This window comes from Mchenga conophoros, linkage group LG6 (genome assembly GCF_057382185.1).
Source record: "Mchenga conophoros isolate Kocher_MC1m ecotype Shallow Benthic linkage group LG6, M_conophoros_male_GT1.1, whole genome shotgun sequence".
NCBI lineage: Eukaryota > Metazoa > Chordata > Actinopteri > Cichliformes > Cichlidae > Mchenga > Mchenga conophoros.
In genome coordinates this window covers 38,501,652-38,526,578 of record NC_140531.1, presented here as the reverse complement: position 1 = coordinate 38,526,578, position 24,927 = coordinate 38,501,652, and the positions used below count along the sequence as shown (strand labels likewise).

Sequence of the window (24,927 nt, the reverse complement as noted above, 5' to 3'; positions counted from 1 at the left end):
AAAGTTTGTGTCAAGTTTCCATGGTTTCCAAAAAACTGTCTAAACTTCAGTTCCCTTTGTAATTTTGCCTTTGTGTGTGGATGGGAAATCATAATATGGGGAGCAGGCTTAAGACTGAAAAGAAAAGCAAACTTTTTCATTGGTTAGAGTTAGAAGCTTCACTTTGGGTTTGCCATCCATTTTCTCAATGTCATGTGACAGAATAGTGATTATACTCATCGTTTTAAGCTGATTTGGCATCCTGTGGTGCGAGACATTGGTCTGAGAAACCCTGATGGGACAGCTGGTTGTAGACTCACAGACTGTGGCAAGCACAGTGGCCCATGCATTCTCCAACATCGCATGCTACACAGATTAGCTTAACCCGCTAGGTCTGGGAAGGGGGAAGCGAGCAGCGGTGAGGTAACGATGATGTAAAATGAATCGCTGTCGCGTACCAGGCGTTCGGAGGCAAGAGAGCAGCCGTGCCCCGCCACCCCACCCTTCCACAAACACACCCCTGTTGGGATATTGGCAAGTTGTCATGACGACAGGGATGTTCAGCTGATGAAGTCTCGCTGAGCGCTGTCCAATCAGATCGTGGAGCTACAACCGCAGCGTGAACAGGGGAGGACGCACCGATTCCAGTTGCACAATGCTGAGAAAGGACAGGCGAAACCTTGGACCACCAGCGGGAAATTGGCAATCCGGGGGAGGCAGTCAATGGGCCGCCATGGTTCGAAAATACACAAACAGTGGGGGTCGTGGATACAGGGGCTGCCAGGTAGGGGGTCTCCATCATGTCTGATGCTTTTAGAGTCGTGATTCTTTTCTGCCATTAATACAAAGTATTAATGCATTATTTATTTTTACTGCCGGTATGCCATGTTCAACATTGCCATTAGCACGGTTAACATGATGTTTCAGGTTGTTGGATGGAGCTATCGGATTGCTTTAGGTGCACTTTAGCAAATTGGTAAATCACTCCTGCAGGTGGTTTTTACAAAATTTCCACAGCCACAAGAACCATTTCAAAAAGCAAGGCAAATTTTGTGAAGGGGGGAAATGTCATGTAGCATTAACTTTAATGCAATTTTGTATTCATTTCACTGCGGGATGTGGACCAAGAGTAGAAGAGGCTAATATGCAGAAACTGCAGGTTGCAAAGTGGACGAAAAACTCTCCTGGTGTTAGTTTGATCCAGGCCTTTTATTTCAAACTGCGGGGAGGATTTTTCTTTCATTTTTTTCATTTCTTTTTCTTTTTTTGCTGGCAGACCAAAGGAGAAGCTGAAGCTGTTTGTAGCTCTGTGAAAGATGGAGGGCTTGGTGGGGGCGCACTCTGGTTTTTTCCAAGCACTGCAGGTAGCCATTACGGACATCATCTCTTTAGCTTGTTATTCAAAAACCTGCAGAAACTAGAGCCGTTCACAAATAATATTGCTTTTCTTTGGAATATTGTCCTGTCCGTAAGATGGCAATAATTAGGATTTATTTTTTAGCAGTTCATTTGAGAACCAAACCTTATCTGCCCTCTCATTACCCCTCCCTCGCCCAGCTCCAGTCCCTCTATCGCAGAGTCTCTGTGGGACGCCATTTGACAGACTGACCCCCAGTAGTGCCTGTGTTTGACTCTTCAAACTTGAGAATTAAATGAAAGTTGTCAGCATGGCAAAAAGCACATTTATCAGCATAGTTGACTCTTTAAAATGTTCACTTTAGTTTAGCAGTTTTACAAATGACGGCTCAACAGCGTGATGCAGCGGGACAGTTTTGGGTTTTTTGTGTGGAAATGTCTGGGAAAGTGCTGGCATCTCATTTCTAAAGAACACTTGATGATGTAAAACTGGGAGAACTACAAAGTATTTCCTATTCATTGTTTTAAACTGCACAAGTTGCTTGTTTGAAAATTATGAAGTGGGTCCAATTAACTGTGGGTACAACTGTTGGTTAATTTTCCATGTGTGGCTTTTTCAGTCAGCAATGGTGGGACAAAGCAGTGGATACAACGGTTTCTTTTTTTTTCTTTGTTTTTGATAAATAGTAGGTTTTATTACATACTAATTTTGACTCAGCTCTTTTCTTGAGGAGAAAGTATAAAATCTTGTGTAACCAGAACCACATTTAGGGGAATTCAAAGTCAGAGGCTAAGAATGTTGGCTCTACTCAGATTAATGCCAGGCTTTAAGTAAAACAGAGGTTACATCACTTTTTCCTCCAGGCCACTATTTCTAATCCAGCCCAACCGAGTGGCCAAACCTTCACCTTCTACTATTCTTTATGGGGCCTGGTCTGTCCATTTAGAATGAGCTTTTGAAGCATTTTGGCCGAAGCAGACCCAGCCTCATAATGGGAAACTGGATCCAGGCAAAGATCTAAACTACAAACTGATTGCTGTACTATTATGCCATTTAAGATGATAATCAGCACTGCTAAAGGCATGGGGAAAACACTATTTACTTGTTTAACCTTCATGCAACCCCAAGCCAACTGCAATCCAAACAACTTGTTACTAAAATGGAGATAATGGGATCAACTGCAGATTGTGAACTCGAGCATTAACACAGCGACGGCTTCAAAAAAACTTCACAATGTCATCGATATTTTTATCAAAAGTTGCCCAGTATCATTGTTAATGCTTTCATTTAGAATAGAATAATCCTGTAGATAAATATGCAATATCATTTAGGCTTTATAATATCCAAGCTTAACATTTCCTATTAGCCTCCCTCTGTGCTCTAAAGCATCTTAGTGTGTGTCTCTGCTGAAAAAATAGTCAGTTACACATGAAACCAGCTGACCCAGTGAAATGTTGCTTATTCACGCTCACTTCCGAGTTGGAGGGAAGGGATTTTCCCATTGCTCTGGAATTACACACCACAAAAGTTCTGGAGAGTCTGCAGACAATGATGTCAGATTGTTGCGGGCCGAGAGGGCTTTTGGTCGGAAAGCCACTGAAGTGAGATGATTGCTGTTCTTGTGATGCAGATTAGCAACGTTTTAGTGACTGGGGTTAGATGTGGTGAACTCTGTGAGTCCTGTTTTCTTTCTGACCTTGAGGCCTGGGGAGATGTTAACAACTCTGTATTGTCTGAAAAGATTTATCGATTTATTTCAAATGTTATTAGTGTTTATTCGATTTTTGTTTTGGCTATTACAACTCTGTTTTTCAGAAGATCTCAAGTACCATAAAAGTTGGCTTGATTAAGTTGTCAAAGAAGCCACAAAGGCCCTTGGGAAACCCAAAGCAACCTGCTTGCAATTCATTTATGGCATCATGTAATTAACTGCTAATGTCTTCCACTAAATCACATTTTGAAACATCTCAAAAAAGACGAATAAAAAGCGAATGTTTCACAGGGTTGAAGTCAATTGCTAGAGACATATGTGTCAGTAAATGTCCTCTTGATGCTGATTGGACCACCCAGAGGTTGCCCATCTAAAGCCATGTGGTTTCCATTGAAGAAGTTCCACGACTGCGCCCCAAAGGCCGTTCCCCTGCACACCAACCCCACAGATCCAGATCCTGTGATCTGTGGCTGGGGTCCCCTTCCGCAAATTACTGTGTTTGAAAAGAACCCGAGCATGGACAAAAGAGAAACAAGGCCTTCAGACTGCTCGAGAGGAAACGTCATTCCCTACCAGTCAGCCTGCATTCTTCCCAAGAGTGAACCAGAAGTAGAACCAACCATCTGACGACAGCCATCCGGCAGACACTTCACGGCTCACTCAGACCCCAGGCTGGAAATTTCTCTGATGACCAAGTGAAGATGGGGGGAAGTGGTTGTGGAAATTAATTGCCTATCACTTGTCAGTGCAGTGCAGAAAAACAAGCTCTGTGCAACCGTCCTTCTGAAAATCTGTCAGCCAAGGACAATGAATGCATCCCTTTTCTTCCCCACCTTCCTACATCTGATTTAATAGAGAGAGACGTGAAGCACAGACAGAGCTGTGAGGGAGTGTACTGTAGCAATGTGGTCAGGTTGTAAACACACAGACATGAAGAGGAAGAGCAGGATTACAAACAGGTTTGATCTCCTCGGGGCTGTCCAGAACGGCTGACAGAGGAGGAGGGGAAAGTGGGGGGGGAGCGCTGGAGCGGCGATTCGGGCTCCTTTTATTCACTTCTCGTCCATCAACTACTTCTTTCTTGCCGGCAGCGTTGTCATTTGGGCTGTCCAGATATAACTGAAAGTCCGGCATTGAAAGAAACACTACAATGAAGCGAGAGACAAGCAAACAGGCAGACAAATGTACCTGCAGGCTGAAGTCTTGGAAAACAGCTGAGGCCCACCAATTTGTTAACAGCACAATTTTCAATAGAGTCATAACATTGCTCCCCCCACCCATCCCAATCTCCCTCTGTTTCTCTTTCTCCATTGTTCATTATTTTAAAGCACAGAGAGAGAGGCTGCGTTAACTTCTTCATTCAGAATGGTCAGTGGCGAGACCAAACTGCCAAACAAATCAAATTAAATTCCTCTTTAACGCTTCCTTTCCAAATGAATCAAACACTTGTTTTAATTCCAGTGAAATTGACTTCCATTTATCTTTATCCATTTGTAGTATTATCCTCTTTGTTCATATCCTCATTGGTGTAGGAATGAGCAGAAATAGGCAGATCACGAGATAATGATGGTGGGCCTTTCTTCCGCTGATGAGGTCCAATGTGAGGATGACACGGTCTAAAGATGAACAATCATCCTCCGGAGCCAATTTAGACAGGAGAATTAAAGGTCTTACGTAGCTAAAGAGTGAATCACGTCCTCCGAGGTAATGTGTGACATCTAATATCATTTGTGGCTAAAAGGCAGAAATCGTCTAAAAAGAATAATTTTACATCTGCGGGAGAAATGTGACCCATCAGTTAAATCTTGTCTCCTTTAAAGAAGTTGTAAAGGGAAAAAAAGGATAATTCGGTGGTTTTATATAGTTTAACTCTATTTTCTTTATTGGCTGTGAATCACGTTTGCATTTTCAGCTCTCTGCAATACAAGTCTAAATGCTGTTCAGATATATTGACTAAAACATTTAATGATTTCAACTCACAGGTTCCTCAAAAAACATGCAAACTTTGATTTAATGTTCAATAATATTATATTAATTAGATCCCTAGACACAGCTCTTTAGATGTAACACGAGTCCAAATGGCTTCTGGTAATGTAACAGAAGGTATTTTATTTTACTAGTTCTGAGTCATGTGACTGTATGTGTTGCACATGCAGAGGGGAAATCTGGTTCTTATAAAAAAAAAAAAAAAAAGGAAAAAGAAAAATTGAGCTCGTGATAGGTTTATGTATGTAAGCGCAGCCGTGATGGATCTGCAAAGACAGAGGAGAAGGAAATGACAAACGATAATGTCCCGCCAGTCAGTGCAGACACACAAACTCGTGGAAATGTACACACAAACACATGGGCATACACACGCACACATCAAATGGAGCTGGAACATCTGCCATACACCGGACCAGTGGTTTAGTTAAAAGATGAGGAGGGGTCTGGTGAATGCTCTGCTATTCATTTATCTCGCATTGCTGCCCATTAGTTTTAATTATGGTTGGCTCTTTCAAGTTAGAAATAGGCATGCTTCAAAAACAGAGATGTCCTTTTTGGTTTTTTGCCATTGTTTCTGTTGGGACTTTGTGCACTGGGGCATGGGAGCAGGGGGGTATATATGTGTGTGTGTGTGTCTGCATGCGTGAAATCTTTCTTTCTGTGTGCCTCCCTGTTCCTCCATCTGTCTATTTGCATGTGTACACACACTTTTGTAATTGATGAGCATTTCTTTGTGTGCGTGTTAGCATGTGCTCTGCCATGTATGTGTAGAATCGCTCTGTCTTATTTTCCCAGCACAGCTGCAACAGGACTGGATTGATGTGTAACCCAAGCCGGCACTTTAAAGGGCGAGAGGCCTGGACAGACGTGGTCTTGCTAGTATACCAGATGGGGCTTTATGATGAAAAGAGCATAATCCCCATCCAGGCGTCACTTCCATCACTTGTGCTCCACAAAGCCATTCAATTTATTGCAAGAAATAATCTTTTTTTTCCAACAGTCCCAAACAGAGCAGAGTTTTTTTTTTAAATGTTTCTCTTGCATTCACACTATTTCTGTCTTTATCTTCCCTTTCTCACATCCCTCTGTTTCTCTATCTTTTCATATCTGTCCCATCTCCCTCTTATTCCCCCTCTACCCACTCACCCTTTGCTCTTGAAGACTTGCAAATGTGGCATTAGCTAATATTCAGAGAGCCAGGCAAGCAATCCCTTTTTATCCGCCAGGGCTCTACTGATTGAGCTACAGTGTGCGCATTGGAAATGAGTGCAGCGCCGATGCTGGCAAGCCCCATGCCTCTGATTGGTATTCAATATACATGTGACTGCAGGACATACTAGTTTGGTTTTATGGGTTTACTTTAGCTTTTACTCTCCCTTGCTCATCTTGCTCTAACTCCAGCTATTAAAAATGTCTTTCTTTACCACTGCCACATACATAGGCGACAGCAAATCGGACAAAGGGGCAATTAATAGTCCAAGCCAGTCTTGTACCATAAATGTGGCCAGTATTTTGTAGCAGGACTGTCAGACAGTCCACTAAATTTGGATTTATCTTCTCCCCTCACTGCTGAGTAAAAGGCTACATTTTTGCTCTTCATCTAGTGAAACTTTATTACAAAGCATAACACAGAATGTGGGTCTCTATTCCCCAGTGTATTTAATTCATGTTGCCCTCTCATTATTTCAGAAATAAATGTAATCATCACCCATAGTAATTGTTATTCACATGGCGCACTTTTGTAGACTTTCTGTTAATAGCATAGCTTAATATAGTAAACACAGTAACATAGTATTTAAAGAGCATATATTACATAATAATCAACTCCTTTTTTTTATTAGACTCTGCTAGAGGAGCTTTGCATGAGTCACTGCATAAAAATAATCCTTTTTTCACAAATAATGGGACTTGCTGTCATCCTTGGTCTGAAATAGGACAATGTAGGTCTTCTTCCTTCTTTTAATCCAACTGTCTTCTGATTGGCTGCCCCTCCTACACAAAAGATTTTAACAGCAGGTGGGTGGGGCTCCAGTGCTCCTGTAGAAAACCTGAGCAGTTTGAAGCCTGAGCTTTAAGCTGATGTTATTTGAAGCTTAAAGTTCACTTCACATTAAACCCATGTTTAATATGAATATCCACCTTTGTAACAGTGCATATATATTATATATGAACTTGGTGTTGACTCTCTCTGCAGTATAGTATCGCTTCCTGTTCCTTTTACAAACGGTACAGTGTAGCCCACTTAAATAAAAACTTAGATAATGGCTTATTTCATAGTTTTCATATGTTTTTTCTCCAAAGCACACTCTTTGGTGAATAACCTGCTAATTATATTCACAGTATTCATTTACTGTTTCTAGGGATTCGCTAACTTAGCTTAATTAGTAGTTGACTCGTTAGCAGCATGGCCTCGTTACCCGTCCCTCATGCACTTTCCTGCTTAGTGTGTCAAGTGTTTAGTTACTCCTTGGTCTCACATAGTTAATTATTATTAATCTCTGTCTCTCTTACATAGTATGTCTTTTGTGCTGCTCCCACCCCCAACGCCCAACCAGTCACAATTTGATCTTCCTGTTAAAAGGGAGTTTTTCCTTCCTATTGTTGCCAAGTGCTTGCTCAAAGGGGGTTGTTTCATTGTTGGGGGAATACGATGGAAAATTAGGAAAACCATAATGGGTCCACGAAGTGTGTGTCAGCAGTACCTCACTTTGTTAAATCACAAATTTCTTGTGGTTTTTTTTTTCTTACGTCATAATACATACTCAACAGATTTTCACTTATCCTTTCAATTGAATGTTTTCCTAATCCTAATTTTCCCCCACAAACACAGGGGAACTGAAGATTTCTTTCTGTCTCAGTCTTACATCACACTTACAAAATGTATCAGGGATTGGGCTTCCATTTACACGAGCTGTAGTGCGCACAAAAAATGACATGGCAGAAGTAGCACGACTCAAAGACAAGTTATCTATGATATCCTCTCTTATGCAGTGATGTACAGCAGAGCACCGGTGCATCAGTCGTGTGATTTCAAGGGACTTTTAATCACTTCAAAAAGGGAGGCATATGAGGGGTGGTGCATAAATACATAAATATAATCTATCTGCACGGAGCGTTGAGAAGCACGCTATCAGTAAAACTCAAGGAAACACTGGAGTCTGTCCCATGTGATGTTGCTGTATGATCGGAAAAGTTATCAGAAATCTTAATAAGATATTTATGTGATGAGAGCACAGCATGTCTTAGTTTTGTGGGCCAGCAGACTGTTGAACACATGGATCTGTTTCCAGATCAAACTTCCTCTTGTACTCTAGGAGAGAGAAAAAGAGAACAGGGCGGTGTTGGTGGTGAGTCAATATTCCACTCCAGCCCAAGACACAATCTTTCCTCTCCTGCTCAAGTCTAAGGGCCTATCTGTTGGTTCTTTCTTGTGGGCCTTGTTCCAGATTTGCCTTGGCCCCGGTCCAGGTGTGGGAAGTGAAGTGTAAACAGTTTACAGATTGGCTGTGGCTGGGGAGGGCCGAGGGCTTTAGCTGGGAGGAATGTAACCTGAACACCACTTCACAGGGAAGCAACGCTGCAAGATGGAGCATTCGTGCATATTGTGTCGGGACCTAACAGGAAACTGACCGAGCAGTTCAAGGGAGAGTCGGCCGGTGAGAGTGGCTGCTGACGTCAGTGAACATGTGGGGGGGTTTCTGGCAGCAGTAAGGGGGCTGCCTGGCTTTTACCCCAAAAGCTATCTTGCTACAGCCAACATTTAGATTGATTGTAGCAAGTTGGGGTTTTTTTTGCCATGCTTGATATTTTAGTGGAGAGTAGGAAGTAGAACAGGGTTACATAATTTCAAGATTTCAAAGCCTCATGCAGAAAAATCCCTTGATGTTGAATTTTTGTGATGAAACTTCCACCATAATAACTCTGGCCTCTTAGAAATGCAGGTTTGGGATCAATGTTGAGTTTAGTTAAACTTAATGCAAAACCTTGTGAAACATTTAGGCTGATTGTGGATCAAAGGAGTCCTCCTACATAGTACTGCGATTAGTGCTGGACTTCTGTAAAGTTGAGGGATTCAAAAGAGACAAAAAGCAACCTGTACAAACCTGAAACCGCTGTCACTACTGTGGGACAAGCAAATTTAATCCTACAGGTATCTCAGTCATGTCTTTTATTAACCTGTTCGTACACTGGAAACTACTCAAGAGTTATGGGTTACACTGAACAAAATTTCATATGTTGGTGAATGCACCTTGTGTGTTTCAGCACATCCGGCTTTAGGTGTGGATGCAGCAGTTCTGTCTGATTATCAGGCTAATAATAATGGATTTCATTTATATAGCGCTTTTCAGGACCCCTCAAAGCGCTTTACAATACCACTATTCATTCACTCTCACATTCACACACTGGTGAAGGCAAGCTACAGTTGTAGCTACAGCTGCCCTGGGGCAGACTGACAGAGGCGAGGCTGCCATATCACGCCATCGGCCCCTCTGGCCATCACCAGTAGGGGGTAGGTGAAGTGTCTTGTGTCAAGGACACAACGACCAAGACTGTCTGAGCCGGGGCTCAAACCGGCGACCTTCCAATTACAAGACGAACACCCAACTCTTGAGCCACGATCGCCCCACCACTAACCCTATTTTGTTTCACTTCATTCATTCAGTCTGACATGTGTTCATGTTGGGAGGGGAGTTCCTTTGATTTAACTCACCAGTGAGTCAAAATTTTAGACTTGTTTTTCTACAGGTTATCCTTGCAACAATTAGCGCAGACGTAACAGAGATCACGTCTCCATGTTCGCTGCCATTCTTCTATTGAGAGTTTTTGAGAATGTGCCTTGGCAGTGAAATAAAGATGACATCAATATCCAACAGATCTCTATCTCTGACAGTTAAAGTGCACCACACACTTGTAGCATCCACTTTAGGATGCTTTGTCTGTGCCATCCCTCTCTCTTTTTTTCCCCTTTTTGCTTCTTGGTGAAACTCTTTCTTTATAGACTGTCAGCTGTCAAACACTATAGACTCTATTAACACACATATGGATATGGATATGAATCTGCAGGATAGCAGAAACATGTTTTTTGATTGCATGCAGGGAAACAGTCAAGTTAATTTTAGTAGAATATTATTATTATGATTATTATTATTAGTAGTAGTAAACTGAAAAAGGAAGTCTTGATATCAGTTTACTCCACAGCGAGCTTCAAAAGACTGGCTGTAGACTGGAGATGATAAACTGAGTGTCAAATGAGAAAAAATGTCCACGTACATCACTATTAAGAGATTCCACTGAATTATATGTATAGAAAGCTAAAGGGATGACTTTGGCTATCAAATATTATCAAAAATAATTCGATCTTGTTTTGATATGGTTTAATTAATGACAAGGTGGTTGTAAATTTCAAAACTCATAGAAATAGTTTCTGTACAAACTGTCCTCAGATGATCGTACTTCATCGACTACATTTATTCTGTATGTTTATGCAAACACGCACACACACCAGTGTGTCAAGCATCATGCATGCTTAAAATCACCTGGTGTGTCATGATGTGGATGTGCCGTTTCTGTTGTCTGAGAATGAATGCGGCAGAGCCTGCTGTTGCTGTTGCACTAAACCTCAGCACAGGAAAATGAGGTGCTGGCAACAAAGAGCTTTGAGGAAGTAGACGCATATCTCCAAGGACACATACCACCCAGCAGATCAAAGGCCCTAGAGGACGCGTTTGATGGGGAAACCACACTGGTTTTCAAAGCATTGTAGTCCTGAATCTCACTAGCTCGCCAAGGCCCATGATAGAAATTCTAATACGTCCGCCTGTCAGTTAATTGAAGCCCCATTCTGTCCCTCGGGGGAAAGCAGTCTGGTCTTTGGAGAGTATCTTTGTCCTGCTGCATGGCCATCATTAATTATTATTCCTCGATCACCTCCTCAATGACACAGTTTATTGTTTGAGTGTGTTTTTTTTCTGTCTTGTCACCATTCTCTTGTCTTGGGAGAAAACACTGATGTTTGACAGAGAAAAAGATCACAGCTATCCACATATTCACTCATATCATATCAGCCTACCTTTGGGGAAGTTGTGTGTTTGCTGAGGAGATGCTTGGTTGTCAGTGTTGTAACATTTGATCATGGGAAAGCGGGGGGGATTCGGAGTCTGTATCATTGTTAGTCTGCATGAAAGCAGAATATATGGTAGAGGACATGAGAAGGACATGAGAAGAAAATCAGCTAGAAGTTTGAAAGTCACTGTATTTAGCAAAGCGATTTTTCTTTTTTGTGTGTGCATATTTTACTCTCGATAGAAGAATAGATACTTGCTTCCAAAGAGCAGCCCTGTCAGTCTAAAGACATGTCCCTTCTTCTGCACAGACAAGCAATGTTCCAGACAGTCAGGAAGTCAGCCCTGCCTGTGTGCACAGTTCTTAGCGAGGAGGAAGTGATGAGCGATGGCAGCCAATCTGAGCTCATCCCCGTCTCGACATCTGGCAGATGTGCTGTGTGGTGTAAAGTATACATTTGATCTTATCAGAATATACTCGTCTAAGGATATCATGCTATCAAGATTAGGGTTATCTTGTCCAGAACTGTGTTTGACAACCACAAACCATGTATGTTTTTCAGCTTGACGTGGATGCGTTCCTAGTGAGCGGGGATGACGATGCGTTCTGCTGACAGTACTGACAAATTATCTCTCATAACATTGACGAATGGTATTAAGTTGCAATGATATCATAGCATTTCTGCAGCTGTGTCAGCCTGGAGCTCTCGCAGGATGCTCTGTATATATATATATATATGTATGACACTCCAGCTATAGACGCTGGCTCTCGCTTTGGGGGTCTAAAGAGCACTTGGAACTCTTGATCAGATCACTGTGGTTTATTGCTATGGCACACAGTGTTTCTATAGTTTCCCTCTTTGTCTTTGTGACCTCCTATCTCCAGACCAAATGACCAGTTAGGGCCTTGAAAGGGAAATTGCATGCATTCCTCCATAATCGTAAGAGGTATTTACATATGCTCTCTAAATAATTATGTGGTCCAGCTGGGAGCATCCAATGAATTTTTCACAAAAGCACTTTCTGTTATTTACATTCCTAAAATGTAATGTGGTTTACTTATGCAGCTGGACGGGCCAAATCAAAGCATTCGTTCCCTGGGACCAAGTGCAGGCAGAAGGAGAGGGAGAAAGAAAAAGAGAGACAGAGACAGGAGGGGGGCTGAGGAGAAAAAGTTCAAAGCGTGCAAGGTCAAGCTTGAGGGTCATTCTCTCAGTGCCTTTTCACAGCCTGCGTGAATACATAACCAGCAATTGACTTTCTAATCGGGAGGGACCTCATAAAATATGCGGTTTAACAATAACGATTATCATGGGCCCTTTTTTGTTTCCACCTTGTGTGTTAGTCTAGAAGCATCTAAAGTGAGCTGGATATGAAATAATGATGGAGCAACTGCTGGTGCTGGATTCCTTTTGGCTGCATGTTACGCTCCCGAAATACAAAATGACAGCCGACCATTTCCCTCTTGCCCGCATTCATAAAAGCCTCTCCCTTCTGGATTTTTCCTCTGATTGGATCAAAGCTTTGACCTGTGTTTCCAGGTGGCCTTTCCTGATCCCACTGGTGCCTCCAGAGTGGAGACCTTTGCGGGGGCACCTGGGAATTACCTGATCGGCGGCGTAGTCGGCGGCTGTCACCAAGCTCTTGTCTGTTTGATGTCACCTCTGACACCAGCCTCTGTAGCGATCACCGGGGAGATCTGACGCCCTTGCTGGGCTGTGAATAATAGAATACATCTACCTGTCTCAGACCACCATTGTCACCTGTGCTCTCCTATGATGAAATGTTCCCATGCTTACCTCCGTGGGTGATGTGTTCTTCCTGTCCGTTTCAGGGTACAAAGCGAGGTGATGGTGGCGAGCCATGGGAAGGATGTCAACAAGGTGGCTTAGCTAGCAGTGCCCAGTGTTCCCATAACGGCCAAGGAGTGCCTGAAGAGGAGAGTGGAGAGTCAAACATGGCAAAGGATGACAACGGAGAACCGGGGGAATGGAGGACTTCGCTCTCTGAGCAGACTCAGTGGACTTCAGTCAACAGTGAGAGACACCAAGTGATGTTCAGTGTGCTCTCCTTTCCCATTTGTTCAATCTCCAAACTCCCCCACCAACATGAAACTCATCACAAATTTGTGTTTGCATTTTTTAGTGTAAGCATTTGGCTCTTTTTTTGTCTTAAATGTTTTTTTCCCTCTTTTCTGAACAAGTGTCTGTGTTTTTATTTCATAGTATTCCACAACAGTCTCCTTTCCATGAACCGTTTGCTTCCAATCACCTGTAATCAATGACAGCTCCCCCGTTTCATCCTCTGGCCTGTCAGGCTTACCCCAACAAGACTGTGTAAGAGGTCAACACTTTAACATGTGAATCTGTGAGGTTGTTGAGGGTCGACAAGTGCCGATGCAAGTATGGATAAACGAACAGATAGACGGATGGATGAGGATGTGGTGTTTATAGTGGGTGATCGAGCAGCCGTGAGAAAGCTAGAGCTGCGGTTTGGCCTGACCTGTTGCTGTTTCGGAAGAGTCTGTCACTCTTCACATTAACTGACCAAAGGCAGCGCTCCTGCCAGTTGGCTGACGAGGGGATGTTTGATTTTTCTGAGATTGCGTCAAAATAAGGCGAATTTAGGAAGGGTTTTCCCCCAGCTCGTGATATCGGTCAGTACAAATATGCCACAGATGCACGTACAGTAAATCAGCACACAGGAAGTAATATTCATGGTAGTGTGGCTGCGGTGGTTTTCATCAAAGCCACTGTCCTCATGGAGCACACGTGTGTGTCAGGCATCATCTGCTGTGGATTAGCGAGGTCTGGGAATGTCTGTGGGTTGATCTGGCCCCCATCATTTTGTCACCATATGTCACTTGTTATACCCTTTCTAATAAATTTGACATATTTTGTACCTTATGTATAACCCGCCACATATGGATTTCAGCTTGTTTGCAAATTCTTTCTGCATAACATTCTGAACTTTATATGCACATCGCTGTCAACATTAAGCTCAATGTCAGCATTTAAAAATGGGATTCAGCAGTCTACTGTCAGGGCAGAGGAGCATTCACAGTGAAGGTGCCGTACAATGCATCAGGGCTTCCTCACTTCTGTGCTTTTTCTTTCTTTACAAAATTGTCTTTCTCTCCACCACCCGTTTTTTCCATTTAATTTTCTGTCCTAACCTTCCTTCTGCTCATTCTAGCTATCTCTCCTTCTCCCTCCTTCTACCCCCTCTTCCTAGCCTCTCTCTAAGCTGTTTGGAGATACATTCCTCATTCCTTGAATGCACACAGAAATGCTGGGTGCCCTGGCGTCAGCACTTCTTAAAATGGGCTGCTGCCACTGCTGCTCCAGCTCAAGAGAGAGAGAGAGTGAGATGAGAGCAAAAGGAAAATCCAGTAAATCGGCCAAACTCAGGAAAGTACTTTCATTAAAACAAGTTTCTTTGAGAAGGTGGAGGTTGATATGGAACAGCCTTATCAGAAGTGATCAGGCTGCAAAGGGCTACAAGCTTTAGAAAATAAGGATGCATTTCACGTGTACACATATGCAAGGTGGAGACTTTATTTGGCTGCAGGAATCTGCATCACTGAGCTGAGTAGTAAGCGCCTGTCTCAACTCTGTATTTCTCTGCTTGTTACCAGTTTCACTGTGAACTGTGTGTGTGTGTGTGTGTGTGTGTGTGTGTGTGTGTGTGTGTGTGTGTGTGTGTGTGTGTGTCTACCACCTGCTAAGCCATTATCCCTATAGATCTCCTATTATCCAGTCCACACACGATGAGATTTATTTCTCACCCTGGTCAGTCTCCATGAGAGGTAATTACTAAGCAAGGAAACACGGGACTTCCTGGAAGAAGCTTATCAGAATCCAGACACCATCCACTTTCTTAAATGTGACTGCCAAGCTAGGACTGATAACACAGAGCTACACTATCCCTCTCTTTTTACATATTAACCACAGTGTCCTTCTTTTTCTTTTCTGGCTTTTTTTTATGCCATGATTAATAATTTTGGATTAACTGGGTAATGTGAAAGATGAAGCTGGGGTAATTCTGTTCTTTTCATTTCTCTTGAATACTAGTAATTATCTTAGCATCACATCATCTAACAGTGCTGTAGAGTTTTAGCAGTTTTAAACAACAGAACCAGGCTCAGGGAGGGGCCAGGTTTCTTCCTGAGACTTTCCTTCTCAGTGTTGCCAGGTGGTCCTAGGAGGTCGTCTGACTGTTTGATTGTTGGGATTTTCTCTGTATTATTGGTATAAGATTGAACTAAATTGAATTGAACCTGATGAATGGTATCCAGTCAACAAGACACACCAGTCAGTCAGATTTAAAGAATATTTGTGGTTTATTGCAGCATACGTCTTTTCACAGTGTTGACCATCCTGATCGCTGGGGGGAAATGTGTATTCCGCAATCAGTTGGCAAGAGGTGGCAAGATTTTGCTGGCAATCACTAGCATGGAACTGGGCAAAAAGAGGTACACACACCTCCCTGTGATTGAAATAGGTAGTCATCTTATTACAATTTAAACCTGTAAAAATTTAGCTCTGTATAGTCTAAGGAGCTTGGAAAGAAAAGCAGCTGGACTTCGGTAAGTTGAAGACATTTCACCTTTCATCCGAGAAGCTTCTTCAGTTTTAAGGTCAAAGGTGGAGCTCCTTAGACTGCGATGACCTGGATGACTGAGAACCTTGACAGACTTAGCTCTGTATAGTTATAAAAATGAAGAAACTGGTCATACAAACTAAAACGTGCTTATAGTCATTTTCTGGCTTTTGTGTCAGATTGTAAATATGTGTATTCATGCCAGTGAGGCAGACATTTTAACATGAGAGTCTCTGGGGGTTGACTCGCTTATGGAGCCAACCACAGGTGGCTAATCAATGAGCTGCTTTTTTCGCTTCGGTCTTGGCTCCAGGGTCTTTACCTTACAGTATAAAGCACATTGTTGTGATTTGTAGCTATACGAATAAAACTGAATTGAACTGAGTTGAATCTTTCACTCTTGCCACGTAGTTATAATTCACACAGTACATCACTAAAACGACAAAAACACAGCCTTTAATAAACTAAAAGTATTTGTTAATACGCAAGCCAGAAGTCTCTCTACTTATTTCACCATAGGGCAGAAGCATCAGGCCTTCTGTTTTGCCTCTCTTCTTGAATCTGTTTCAGCACTTTGTTATCTGATAACTCCCTTGGGATGTACATTATCACCTAACAGACTGAAACTAGGAAGAAATTTATCAATCAATATCATGCTGTGGTTTTGGTAATCCCTGGCTATGTGTAATAGGTTGCTGAAATCCACTTTTTAACACGCTGACTCAGTCAGTCGAACAGACCCACCAGGCTCTTTCTGCTGCTCCTCCCTCTGCTCTGCCCTTGATCAACCCAGGGTGGAGAATGCACATGGGGACCACCCTTAGATTAAAGGAACCTATTGCTCCCTTGATCAGTGGGAATGAACTCTAAACATACTCAAACACACAGAGAGAACAACATATGTGCGTGATTACATGTACACAAAACACGATGGAATGTCATATGGCAGTATAATATCAACTGAATTTGATGACACACTCTTCACCGAGTATGTATATACATGTGCATAAAGTCACAGTTAGATGCTCATATTTCAAGGAGAGACGCCATGAAAACGTAAAATAGGAGACAGAGACGAGCACAGAGTGGGTTCCCTCATTAAAGTCAGTTGCAAACTATGGTGTGGTGTGCGCTGGTTTCACAGGCCGCTGGTTTTAGCTGGGTGTAAGCTGGGTGTAAGCTGAAACCTTGATGTTGTGATGCTGCTGTCGTCAGAGGGCTGCAATGTGTCGGCCAGATGAGGTTTGCCATTAAGTCCCTATCACCATGTACAGTACAACTCCCAAAAGACCTTCTGAGCAGTCTCCTGTCAATCTGTCTCTGCTTTCTCCTCCTCGCTCCCTCTCTTGGTTGTTGCCATGGGGTGCGGTAGTGCAATGGCGGGCATCTGAAGGCTGGTGCAGAGAGACGTGGGGTTAAAGATGGAACGGCAAGAGAAAGGGGAACGGGCCAGGCGAGAAAGATAAGGATGAAGGGCAGGGAGAAGGGACAGAAAATAAGATGGAGACTGAGAGAGATGAGAAGAAGGAAAAGGGGGTAAGGAAAACCAAAGAGAGGGGATGGTGGGTGTTTCTCCTTTTATTTTTGCTTCCTTAGAAAATAGCTTTGGACTCTGTGCTTGGCTGATAGCACTGCTACTGGCACACGAACACACATAACACATGCATACACAAACACAAACTCCTTTTGCTTGTTCTGCATGGCAATCACCATGGTAACCCAATGTACAGAACACAATCGGGCTGGGATATTTTTAAGTTTCAAAGGAATGGAAACAACAATAGGGATGACAAAGGGAGGAAAAGATGAGAACTACAGAGAATGAGAGAGCGAGGGAGAGAGAGAATGAGGGTTAAGCCAATCTAAGTGCAAGCAGATGGATACACGAGTGTGTGTTAGGGTGTGTGCGTGTCCAAGGTCACAGCCCAGAACCATCTGTATAGCAAAAGGCGAGAATAAGAGATGGTGAATAACAGGCAGTGCGTAAACACGTTACAATGTCAATGCAGGCAAATTACAATCTAATTTACCAAACAAAGAAAAGTAAACAAAGAATTTCTGCATAGCATAAAAAAAACCCCTTTATTAATGGTACCTGCAGCAGAGTGAACTGCAGGTAGTGCTAGCTTTGTTATATTGTACTGTTGTATGTATTGTCTGGCGTCTCAGTTGTTCAACACTGTGCTGTACTGTGAGACCAGACTGACCCTGTAGCACCAACTGTGTCATACTTGTCAATAGGATTTCCTTAACATTAATCTTAACCCTCTTGTATGTCTTTGTGTGTTTAAGATAAACAAATTGTGTTTTTTTTAATTGTCAGAAGTTTCATAAACACTCCAGTAGAATTTTCTGACTGTTATTTCATAGTTTAGGCTTTACAGGGTTAATACATGAGGTAGCATCAGGGATCACGTTAGCTGATTGAGGGATTTCTAAAGTAACCAACCTGCATTTTGCCATACACAGTATAAAATCTGTACATAGCCACCATGACTTTAGCCAATGCGCATTATCCTTCTTTTGACACTGAAAAGGCTGAACAATTTATTTACTATGAACCAAAATGAGTGACTGAGACTATAAATGCATCAGGAAATTGTTTACAAAGGTCAGAAGTCTTAAAGCACTTTTACACAAGCCTTACTCTTCAGATACAAACTACTCCCGCCTTTTACTGTGTGTGGCTTTTACTGGCAACAATGGATATTCTATCTGTCTGTCTCTTTTTGCCTAGTGGGAGGCGACCCGTCTTCGTCGTGGTCTGACTCGGAGCGATGGCGGTCATTCTCAGACAGGCTGGAGAAGGTCGACAAATTGTTGCTATCTAATAAAGTTAACGCAGACAGATTGTTAACACGCTACAATCAATCTGAATCAGTCCGCACTGATGAGCGCAACTAAACTGCAACGATTTAAAAGACTTTTTTTCTCTTTTCTTTGTATACAGGGAAGAATAAGGGTGGTAAGACACATGCTCGTACTCTTGTGCGTGTGTGTGTTTTATGGGTGTATTTATGTATGTGTGTTCTCCCCAACAAGAATTCATCCCTCCTGTCCAGCTGTAGATTTAGCAAGGACAGCTGAGTTCGTTTCAGAAGTTGAAGCAGGTCACAGGTCAGACACTGGAGTAGGTGGCCTCTTGTAGTCAGACCACCATCCAACAGTTGCCAAATAAATCAGTCTTGCTGAGTAGTTTGGCGAGCTTGACATACCTCCCTCCCTCGCACTCTCTCTTTCTGTCTGTCTTCTTCATGCCCTCTTTCTTTTACACACACACATGCACGCACACTTATATCCAAACTAACAGCAGTAAATAAAGCCACATCTGTCCTAGCCGTCCCCACTGGACATAAACGACACAGCCACCTTGAAAATCCTTTCCCTTCACCGATGCTCACATTGACTTCTCAGCATCGGTCCGGCGTCGTTTTCTTCTTGTTTTTGCCTTTTAAATTTCTTATGGCAAGATGAATCAAGATAGTGTATTTATTTGTACGTCAATGTACATATCAGAATGTAATCGAGCTGCTCTGACTTGTACGGGGGGGCTTTGTGCACCACTCGTATTGGCTGATATACTTGTACAAGTATGTAAGTATGCATGCATGCAAATATGTGCACACGTGCTTTACACAGTTCAACTGCCGCCACCAGCACTTAGATCAGACTGCACTGCGTTCAAACTTGCACTGACGTAATGCTTTCCTCATCTATGTGCAGCTGTTCATCACACGTATCGAGGTGCAATGTTGATTTAGAGAATAGAGGAACAATGGGTAGGACCACAGAGGCATGGCTAATGGGAGTTTGACGATCTAGATAGTCTGCAATAGCCTTAAACAGCATCTTCTGTCTAATCCACAGCTAGAGTTTGCATCAAGTCAGACTTTTTAGTTATTCTATGTTTATCCCTAAAGATGTTTTTGACACATATTCTGAAATAAGATTTCTTCAGTGGGAGTATAATTTACAGTGTGACTAGCACAGTTTGTGATGAGCCAGTCTCAGACCATCTGTCAGGTAGGTTTAGGTGTGCTTCTCTGGTCTGGATTCAGATTCAGTAAGGATTTTTTTAGGTGAAGCCCTTCCAGATTTAATGGGCTGTCAAACCAAATATGGAGCAGTAAATGTATTTACTCATCCTCATGAAATAGATGAAGCTGGAACCTTGGTGGCCCAGAAAAACCCTTTTCTCTTGAGACCTCTTGATCTTCTTCTTAATTTGGAACAGTTTTGGTTATTAAGTGATTTCTGTATTTGTGACTTCTCTCGTGTTGAACTTGGCTTAGCTCATTTGCAAAGGATGATGTGATATCATTCAGTGCATCAGTCAGGACAGAGTGAAATTTGAGTAAACATCTGATGACAGTTGTGGCCTGTTTGCTAATGTTGCCAGCACTATCAATCACATGTAACCAAATCACACAGCCCTCACGAGTCAAATCAGAGAAGTTTGGGAATGTAAAAGTCTCAAACAGGAACAGACAACCAGTTACTCTTATTTCAACATCTACAGTCAAATTAAAATCACTAATAAAGCACAGGGAGAACATTCAGACCGCACACAGAAATGTCCCCGGTAACTAAGAGGTTCAAAAAGAGAACCTTTGGCTGTGAGACGACACTAACCAATCCAGCAGACCACTTCTTAGGTTTAAAGTTGGCCACTTGCAACCAGAGATTGGGGAAACTATCAGTAATTTAGGATAATAATAAAAATAATAACATGACTCCTCCAACCTAAATCTTCGACTCAACAATAAGTAGAGCATGAAACAATGAGACGATAAAAAAAAAGAGGAAAACTAAAATTACTTGATGGACGGAAAACATGCAAAAAACTGTCTGCAATTCCAGCAAAGAAGAAAGTCTATAGAGAAACATCCTTGTTATCATATGTCATATGAAGTATATATTGGAGTATCTGCTGAGGTGCATCGCAGCCTAGCGTTGTCATCTTACAGGCTCGCATTAAAGTTGATGTCTCAAACATGTTTATTAGATCCATCTTGCAACTTTTGTTTGCAGATTTTGGATTGCTGAAATCTCAGAATGTGTAGGTGCGTTATATACTAATCTAGGTTTTAAAAGTTGTGAATTTTTGGCAGTCAGTATGCTTTGAACAACGTGTTTGTTGAATGGTATCTTCCTGTCCAGCAACAAATATTCCCAGATTGGGTGAGAACTTGTGTGAGTATAACATGTGATGAGTTTTGTAACTTTGCAAAACAGTCAAACAAGTCAAACACTCTTACTTTACTCAGTGATAGAACTGAGCATATAAACTAATCTAACATTAGAAATGTCCTCAAAAACTACATTTTACACAAGATAATAAAAAGTGCCAGAGTGAAAATAGCAATGCATACATGCAAACTGCAGTTCACGAGAACCTGTAAGCAGCTTAGTGTCCACTCATGTGCCCTCATGATGCACTTAAGTTGATGACTCCTTCTGGAGATCGGGGTCGTAATGACAGAAACAAGACACAGAAGTCCTCATAGGTCTTCAGGTCTTCACAGGATCAAGCCAATGACTTCTATCAGGGTCGTGTTTTGTGGTAATGATACAAACTGGAGACGACAGACCGGCGTTGTGTGCCGCTGCAGATAGGGCAGGTTGAGCTCCGTGTGTGTATGAGTTTCACCATGACAATATGCCTCAAAAGATAATTTGATGATCTGTGTGTTTTGCTGCCAGGTTATCCCACCACCTCCACCATCTCCTCCCAACCCCTCCTACTCTGATTCCTTTACAGCCGCAGTAACTTATTAATTTCTGTCAGCTGGTTTTCCCTGCCATTTAGAGATACTACCAAATCACATTATGTCTGTCATGGATTATGTGTACAGGCAATACATCTCCTTGAAGAAGAAAGGAGGGAAAAAAAAGATCAAAGATGTTCTTACAATCACCTCTAAGTGGATACAGGAGGTGGAAGTGTTTTCATGCATGTGCGTGTTGCAGCCCACGTGTTTTATGGGGAATGCAGATAGTCGACAGAAAGGCTTTACATTTTGCTGACTACATACATCAATTTTCTTCATTTATTATAAACTTTGAGGAATATTAATCATCGGCCAGGGATTGTGTTGAGTGCAGTTTGGAATACTTAAGGGTCACTCATGCAAGAGCTGCTGAAGGAATGAAATAAGAGATGCTCATTTCGTGTTATACCCAAGTGAGTCAAATAATAACAACAGAATCTGAGAGGCCACAGAGCCATATTCCCATATTTACCCATATTTGGGTGTGTGTGTGTGTGTGTGTGTGGTAGAGGATTTGAAGCTGTCACTTTGTAATTACCTCAGCAAATACAGGCTTGGAGAGAGTTGACTGAAGTCTTCCAGTTGGACAGCCCTGGGAGAAAATGAGAAGTGACAGGCCACATAACACAGCGTGGGACGTAAATAACTTTTACCCCCCTTTCTCTCTCTTCCTCGCTCTCTCTTCGTCATAGAAACATGGATGATACTTCAAGGATTTTGAAAGAGAGAGAGAGGGAGAGAGAGGGAGAGATGAGCCGAAATGAGAGAATATCCCTCTCTTTCATCTTTTGAAAAAATCTCTGACATCCTCTCTCACTTGCTTTGATGAAAGTCTTTGGGTTTTTCTTTTTGGTGTTTTATCCTCTTACATGAGGTGTATGTATTATAGCCTGCGCGCTCCAGTGTGTGACGCATTCACACACACACATGCACGCAAACACACACGCATTCACACTGGCACGCACCGATATCATTCTCTCACCAGAATGTGTGTAGGTGTCATGAGAAATTGTGTTTTCAGAATCAGAATCAGAAACTTTATTGTCATTGTCATGAGAACAACGAAATTAAGAATGGTCCCCGATCATTGCATCATCCCTAGCAATATCAAAATATAAATAAAACAATAAAATTCAATAAATAAAATAGATAGAATACTTAAAATACTAATAAGATATAACAGTAAAACATTCACATACATTCCCACACACATTGTGTACGCATGTGTGCGCGTGTGTTTGAAGGACTTTTCTCAGAGCCTGTCGGCATTGGAGGGCCTGAATTTTTCATTCGGCGTCCTCGTCAAGTACAAAAAGTCCAGGGTTTTGTGTTCTACCCAGCAGCCGCTTGCCTTTATTTCTGTTGTCCAGGACTTCCTTTACTGTCCTGTGTTCTTTAAGCTCCAGGCAGGTTGTTACTGAGACAGAAACACTGTTGTTACAGCGCATGCATGTGTATCAATCAGTGCCGTGTATGTGTCAGTGTGTGTCCTGCATTGATCACTGAAGAAGCACTTCCACATTGGCAAAGACTGATGATATGTCTGCGAGCAACTTCAACCCCCGTATATGTACATTGACAGTATACACACACACACACACACACACACACACACACATATTCACACAAATGCATAGTATACATCCTTTTATGCTTTACCATCCTGCTTCTGGCTCTTTATCATCAGTGTCTTTCTGCTGTTTCTTTCTTCTCTCCCGCCCTCTTTGCACCTCCACCACTCTGCCTGGCTCTAGTCCAGCTATAGATTGTTAATTGCGGTTTGTACGTGATGCAGGGTCTCGCCTCCAAATACTACAGCGGTGTTCTTTGGCAGACATCAAAGTGTCGGTGTTTCATTCCATGGGGATTAGTGATGGTAGTGTGTGATAATGCCCCTGCCTGCTCGCTGAATTAAATGCCCATGGCTGGGTGCAGGTACCAGGAATCTAATGAACACGCAGTCTTACAGGCAGTCATACACACTACGTACGCTAAAACAATGGGAGAAACACGCAGTTTAGGCAGACACACATGGTAAAACCACTGTGAGAATCAGAGCCTCATTACGGAAAAATACATACATTAAACTGTGAACTAAACATCACGTCTTCCATCTGACGGGGAAAAAAGCTTTTTATTAGCCAATCTGTCCACAAAGATCCACAGTACATGTCCTTCACTCATCTCTCATCTTTCACCCTGTGGCAAACTGGATTTTTAAACGTCTCATTTTTGATCATTCCCCCATACTCATGTTCGACTGGTTTTCTCTCTCACTGTCTGTTTTTCTCATCCTCTTTCTCTCTTTCTCACCAGCAAAGTTAATAAAAAAAAAAAAGAATTAGTAATAACACAACAAGATAGATAAAAAGCGCAGTCTCTATAGCAACTCTCGCCATGATTTGTACAAAGGACAAATGACAAGTGTTTAAAGGGCTGCGGGGCGTTTTAATGTTCAGTTTATGTTTTCTCTCGTCGACTAAGAAGGTCTCGGGAGACCGCAGGAAAAACAGCCATGAAAGAGAAATTACAGAGACAGACCGAGGGAGAGGCCGAGGGAGGGAGAGTGATAGAAATACGTCCTTGGTGATCAATGCATGTGCTATTGTCTGTTCTGTTTCTTTGCCTGCAAGGACGAAAGCAGAGGAGAGGAGGCAAGTGATGCATACGAACAGGGTTTTAAGGGGCTTATAATAAATTCCTGACCAGACCACAAAAAGAAGTAACTGCACTGCTGCTAGTGTTTAGGTGTGTCTCTGTGTCAGGACATGTTTCATACTGTATGTATGAAAATGTTGCTAGACTTTGTCGCTGCTATTCAGGTCTTTTAATTGAATTGACAACCACACTCACAGGAGATTTAACAGGCGACTCACAGGTAAACCATGCAAGTACCAGGCTGGAACCCCTTTTGTATTTGGAATCTCCTGCTCCACAACATCCCAAAATATCTGGGGAGGTCCTTTGAGCACTATGAACTCATAGTCATGTTCAATTAACCAGTTTGAGATGAAGGGTACACAGTGATCGTGAAGGGATGGACATGGTCGGCAACAGTATTCAGGTAGGTTGTGGAGTTTCAGCAATACTCAGTTGCTACTAAGGGGCCCAAAATGAGCGAAGAAAATATCCCTGACGCCATTGCAACACCACTAAATACACTCGTGAGAGTGGACCAGGAGTTTTGATATTCTGTTTTCTAATTTTGGTGAGCGTGTGAGGATAGTAGCCTCAGTCTCATGTTCTTAGCTGAAAGGTTTTATGTGTTGTGCATTCAGAGATGCTCTTACTACCTTGGTTGTAAAGAGTGGTTATTTGAGTTACCATTGGTTTCCTATCAGCTCAAAGCAGTGTGGCCATTCTCCTTGAACCTTTGACATCGAGAAGGCTCTTGTGTCCAGAGAACTGCTGCTCACTTGATATTTTTGCTTAATGGGACGATTCTCCAAAAGAGGGAAA

At 42.4% G+C, this 24,927-nt stretch overlaps 1 protein-coding gene across 2 annotated transcripts in view; it reads left to right on the top strand.

Annotated features, from left to right (window-relative positions):
• LOC146573255 (axin-2-like) overlaps positions 1-24,927 on the top strand; it is an 87,869-nt gene that overhangs the window by 1,719 nt on the left and 61,223 nt on the right. The window contains exons 1-2 of one of the 2 annotated variants that reach the window (XM_085277923.1): positions 641-763; positions 12,930-13,131. The gene's annotated coding sequence lies outside the window, so the exon portion shown is untranslated. Of the gene's footprint in view, positions 1-640; positions 764-12,929; positions 13,132-24,927 lie in introns of those variants that run through there. The other variant, XM_085277921.1, reaches the window with a different exon arrangement.